Genomic DNA, 6,438 nt, shown 5'->3' with positions numbered 1-6,438 from the left:
ATGAAGACTTAAAGAAGAAACTGATCTTCAGTAGTAAATATAAGGACAAAACTCCAATAAACTCTTTTCCAATCCCGCTTCTTCAGGAGATTCTAGGAGACAAAGAACAGTACTTTCGGTGACATTTACATGTCCCATTAGGAATACAGCCATCAAATAAATTATAACAGATCCTTCACTGAACCTAAAGGTAAGCGTACAGTGCACTCTTCTAAAGATAAAGGAGATATTTAAATTTGCAATAGGAAAAGTGTCTAGACCAAACTATTTTGTATGTCTGAAGGAAAAGCTTAAAACATCCAGTATGCAAGTAGAGACCCACTGAGCTCCTCTGGCAAGGATCAGAAGAGATCTCTACAACGTGCACTGTTTTCTCAGTATTTTTTAATTGGATGACACAGTAGTGAATCTGACAGTTTGCATAAAAGTCTCTGCTACATTTGTAGAGCAATTTAAGTTGTAAGTGAAAAAGGTATAAAATAGTGAGACACCCAGTCTGCCCTACACAAATATTTTCAGCTAAGAAAATGTATGGGCAGGGCTATTTTATTTGTATTTCAGTGGTTCCTGTGGCTCCTCTACTGAGAGAAGCAATGTGATGTTTTCCACACTGCAGTAATCTCATGAAGTGTGGATGTGAACTAGGAAAAATAATGTCTTACTCAAACACTGTATTTGCAGAACTGTGGATCTGTAAAACTGCAGAGATAAAAAAAATGCTATCAGTGAACAATCCTTTGTTGACTGCTCAATTATCAGGGTTTTTTTTATTAATTGCACACAGTCCAATTAGTCAGTTGTCAGATTTAATAAAGTTCTCTTAAAACCTGTCTTTTGTGATTAAGTCTTTGTATTCCTAGGAAAGAACATTTAAAAAAAAGCTTTAAATGTCAGATGAATAATAGAGAAGGATGGTTTTCCTATGAAACATGACAGCACTAAAATAGTATCTTTAAAGCAAACTGGAGCATAGTAGTTGACATCTTTTCCATAGCTTGGTGCTTACAATCCAATATTAAATTGTGGTGAATACTGCCATCATATGCACATGAAAAATGGTACTATTTTCATCTTTCTGTTAGTTTGTGTGCATGGTGATATCTGTAGTGCCTACGCTTCTGTATATTAGTGCTGAGTTACAAAGTTTAACAAGTAATCATGTAGTTAAAACTGGCCAAGTACTAAACAGAAGGAGAAACTCAGAAGAGAAGTGAGTGGGTTTCTTGAGCTTTAGAGCTCTGAGGATTAGACAAGTGCTAGTCCTGGCACAAGAGAGGTGTCCCTTCTGGTAATGGTTAGCCATTGGATCAGTGTAACTGTATCATTAAAAAAAAAATCCCTTGTGACAGATAGGATGAATTAAATCTGGAGATGCCCAGTTATATGACCATACCAGATGATGCTCTTCAAAAAATACTAGCATAGTGAAATACACAGACAGAAATCTTTCAAACAGAATCACACTTAAGCAGCAAGTACAGAGTGATCCATGTTGCGGTACAAGGCTGAACATAAAACATCTTCCAAATAGAGAGGAATTCATAGATCATCTTATTCCAAGCTTTATTCTGTGCTTTTGACTTGAAATAGGGTTTTTTCTAGATAAAGGTTTGTGTAGAAGAGTGCAAGCATAATGTAAAAGTAAATCAAGTCTCAATTCACACAAAACCCATGGGAGATCTTCAGTTTTCTTTATTGAACTGTGCAGCTCTTTTCACTTGGAGAATGTTCTGCTGGCTTTGTGATGGTTCATTTTTTCTCTTTATGAAAATACTTAGCAAAGAGTTACTGGAAACCACAACAAACCCCTGAACAAATAGAGAGGGAGAGTACCTACTACACCAGCAGCTAGGTACTATAGTGTATGTAGGTACCGAAACCAAGCAAATAAAATAAGGCAAAAAAACCAACAGACAATATACATTAAAAGAAAATCAAGCTTCAAGACTTAAATACTAGAAGCAGACACTGGCACAAAAACGTTGGTGGGTCCAATGGCTTCCTAATTGCTTTATTTATTTACAGAACTGCTTACTCTCTGCACCAAGGCAGTGTACAAATAAAACATGCAAGAGAAAGTTTGTTTTCATCGTCAACTTCTCTTGTGCAAAAAGTTACACTAAAATAAGGAGACATTTGCAACATGGCTGTTCAAAGTGGGGAATGCAGGATAGCTGCAGTGAGTTTCAAGTTGTTTGAAGTTACTTTTCAGCTGACCTCTGTGTTTCATTTATGCTGATTTTTCACTGACTTTCTGGTCAGATTTAGTTACGGCAATAATGGAGGCCATGTGTGTTCCTGAAATTAGCCTGTAGGCTAATAAATAATACATGAGCTCCCTCCATACTACTATGTTGCTTAGAAGCAAAAAGACAAATAGGAAAATGGTGATGGAAAGGGACCAGTATGGGAAATGTCTGTGCAAGGAACAGTGATGGGTCTGTGGCTCCACCGTTCTCGTTTTTACCATGGGAGCCTCCGCAGCACCACCAGCCCCAGGGTTGGTAGCAGTGACCTTGCTGTAGAAAGGGGCAAATAAAAACAAACCGGAAATGTTCATTTAATTTGGTCCACTGCCCACATTGGCAAAAAAGTCTCAGGGGCTTTTGCTGTGGTTTCCTGTCACCTACTGCATCTGCTGACTGGAACCTGGCTCCTAAGAGCTCATTGTGTTAGAAAATTCAGGTCACCTAACATACATGCAGAGTGGAGTAGCCTTCCATATTTAGGCTGTCATTCAAAAACCTCCAGAGAGTTCCATGCCTGAAACTCAATTAAGGATGAAGAGCTGAATCAACACTGCGAGAGTCTGGGCTGGTGGTTGCCAAATTTCAAGACGTTTCAAACCTGATAGGCCAGAAAACAATCCCATCTGGGCAAATGGCCTATTCTAGCAATTTGGATTGAGCTGACAGAAGTTTTCTGTAATTTGTCTAGTTCTTTAATAGCAGGGACATATTGTTAAATTAGTTAATGGGAAGAAAAAATGTTTAACAGTGAATGTGATCCTTTATGTGGCATGCCATCTGTGTATCATGTGCTGAATGTCCCTGCATGTGGAAGAGACGAAATCGTACAGACTTTCAACCTTGTCTTCTTTACTGTCATTATCTTGGGCAAGTATGACAAATAATCATATTTATATTCTGGAGCATATACAGTTTTAATCAACTTATTAACCAGGAAGACATTTTTCACAGACTCTGGAAGGCACAAAAAAGACATTATCTCCCCATAAGCAATCCATTTCATGGGTGCTGAGCACTAGAAACTTAGAATGGAGTGAACAAGGCAAGTTATTCACATCTAAATAAAGCCGTTTGCAGAGACTTTAGTCAAGCATATTTGGGGACTAACCCTGAAATTCTGGAAGGAAATAGACAAATCGGCTTTTGTAGACTGTAGAAAGAAGAGAAATTTTTAATCCTCCGTGTCCAAAAATCATCAGTTTTATTTGGTTGAACACTCAGAGGTTCAAGAGAACCAGTTTGGTAATTCATCAGCCTGACAACCAGGGAATCCTGCCCTCCTTCCTGTCCGATGTGTTATTTCGAGCAGGGCAGGGAGGAGATACTTAACGACTGGAGAGTTGGGAATGTGCACAATTGTGACTGCCAGCTCTCACTCTAGGAGCTGGCTCTCGCCTGCCAGTGCAAGGCTTTCCTCTCCCCGAAGAGGAGGTGCTGCAGTTGCTGTCGCTCTGAAGAGTTTAAGCAGTCGGGGCCACCGGCTCTGCAGCACAACCTGAAGCTGGTGGCATCCCCTTTGTGAAGCTGAAGGAGCTGTTTGTTGAAAGCAGGGCCAGGACCCGAATACCTGTGTGCATGTGTGTGTGGATGCATACATGCACAGAGAGGGCGAGAAAGGTTTGTACAGCCATTGGACGAAACATAACCGATAAATGTGTTTTCTTCTAGTTACCTTAATTACCAATGGCTAAGATACTAAACTGGAGTGACAGTTTTGAAAGCCCTGCGACCTGACAGGCAGTAGGAATTTGACACCCAGTCTTCTCAATCACAGGAAAGTGCCCCAGAACAAACCTCTATTAGATATCTAGGGTTGAGGAGCACACAGGAACACAGTCTGCCTCAGCAGCTCCTGCTAAAGCCGTTTCATTTAATGTAAATAATACAATAGTTATTATGCCAGCGAGAAAGAGAAAAAAAACCTGAGAGGTTGATATGACAATTTTGTGGTCAAGCTGTTCACTTGGGATAGGAAAGAGTAAAGGTCAAGAATATTCAACATAAAGGGGGACAGATTTAACAGTGGTAAGGAATGCTTCCTGCATGGGATATGCCCTAGGTCAGCCTCCTGGGACATGAAGACCTATTGCAAATTTTATGTTTTCTGCTTTGCTCTTCATATATATTTTTTCCTTACAAGAGAGTAAGAGTAAATAACTCAGAATAGGAACATTTATTTTCATGGTTGGTTGGATTCTTCCACTACAGCAACATCTCCTGTATTCTCCACAAAAAGAAACATTTTCACCTCAATACTGAACTTATTTTTATCCTGCACCACTGGACTTAATTTACATCTATCTCTTCTGTAAGCCCCCTGGAGTTCTTGCAAGCAATAGCAACTGATTAAACTCAATTCTTGATTCCTATCCTTCCCCTTGGCTGTTTGGCTATGACTTTATATTGATAAAGTATACTGGACAGTTTATTGTTCTCTACTCTGCTTGGGTACACAGCTTATTTATTGTTTGGTACGACTTAAGAGTAGTGTGTAGGAGATACACAGATGGTCTGGCATTCACTCATATATCTGGGTCTGGCTCGTTGCTTTCATACTCTCTTGTTCTACAGAGACATACATAGATCCGTACCAGTTCTTTATTACTTCTCCTCATTTCATTTAGATCTTTTTTCTTTAAAAAGAATGAGGAAAAAAATTCTAAAAGACAAGTGGTTTTAGACGTGTGAGCTTTACTGTTGTTGATGGACAGACTGGCCATACAGCCCTTTAAAGGAGCAGGATTTTCAGATCTATTCACTTGCCTTTTTTCTGTTGAATTGTGGCTTACTACATTATGTAAGACATCTGTATGTTCTGTGTGACTATAGTGCGGCTCTAATACAGAAAGCTGTTTTTATGGGTCACACGTTTATTTTGATGTAATTTATGCAAACACACTATGAAGTAAAGAAAATTTTCTGCAGTGATCCTGTTGCAAAAAAAAAGCTCACATATCAGGGATGACTTGTGCTATGCTAAACACTAACCTGATATTAAAGTACAATGCAGTCAAAACCAGTACTACCTGCAGCCAATGCTTTTCAATGGATGTCATATTTCTATTCCCAATTCCTACAGACATCTGCAGAAGCATACATTGAAATTCTCAATATTTACGCATTTAAGTGAAAAATAAAGTGCATCTTTAAAAAAAAAACAAAACACAAACTGTGTAATAAATTAATCTGATTTTTTTTAGGCCAACTGCTACTATATACTCACAAATGATAATAATTTTGCTAGCAGACTGACAAGTCTCATCAGAAACACGTTTTGAGTTAAGCTATTTTCCTCATTTCGGTATTAAGCAGCATTCCTCCTCTGCAAAACTTCCTGCTCTGAGCCCTCACTGTCATTAAGAAAGACCAAACATTTTCTCTGCTCCAGCTTTTGCTGACAGATAGAAGAATGCTGGAGAAGACCTTTTGAGTCTGTGTCAGAATCCCATGGCCCTGTGCTGCAACATGGTGGATTTTGCTAGGTTTTTATTTTGGTTTTTGAATTTCTTTAAAGCTGAAACTTTGAAGCTCAAAATCCTCAGAAGGAACAGAAAGAGAAACCTCATGCAAACAAATACCACTGATCTTTACACAGCTTTGATCTCTTACATATCTATAGTGCCTTTCATCATGAAGAAGCCCATAAGATTTATAAACTGCCTTCAAAGGGAAATATCCACTATGCCACAATGTGCACACCACTGAAAACCAGTCTTCAGAGTCGAAGATGACTCATAGCATGACGGATATTAACAGGCAGTAGGGCAATAATTAGCAAACAGAGAAGAACACATTATTTGGCAGGATCTATAATATCCGAGAAAATAGTGAAGGCCTCAGTTTTTAATGGCATGTCTAGATTGGAAAGAGAGGCATCTTTAAGGGACTCAAGGAACTTCAAGGGCAGCCTGTCAGCGTGTCACCTCAGCCCCGGCCACTACCTCAGTCCCTGTTAGACACTGCATGGGGTCAGTCGGAGACCGTCTGCATTCCTGGAAGCTGTTGCCCTGTGAAGGATTCCAAGAGGAAAAGACAAAGGATCCCGGCAGCATCTGCACACACGAGCATGCACAGTGTGACCACTGAATCTTCATCTCACACAAGTGTGTGGGACAGGAAGGAAAGCAGAGGAAAGAAGCTGATCACATAATTTTGTGAACTGTTTCACTTCCTGGGTGCAACGACACCA

The sequence above is a fragment of the Mesitornis unicolor genome, unplaced genomic scaffold, assembly GCF_000695765.1.
Source record: "Mesitornis unicolor isolate BGI_N332 unplaced genomic scaffold, ASM69576v1 scaffold12349, whole genome shotgun sequence".
Classification (NCBI taxonomy): domain Eukaryota; kingdom Metazoa; phylum Chordata; class Aves; order Mesitornithiformes; family Mesitornithidae; genus Mesitornis; species Mesitornis unicolor.
Note: the sequence above shows the minus strand (reverse complement) of the source record.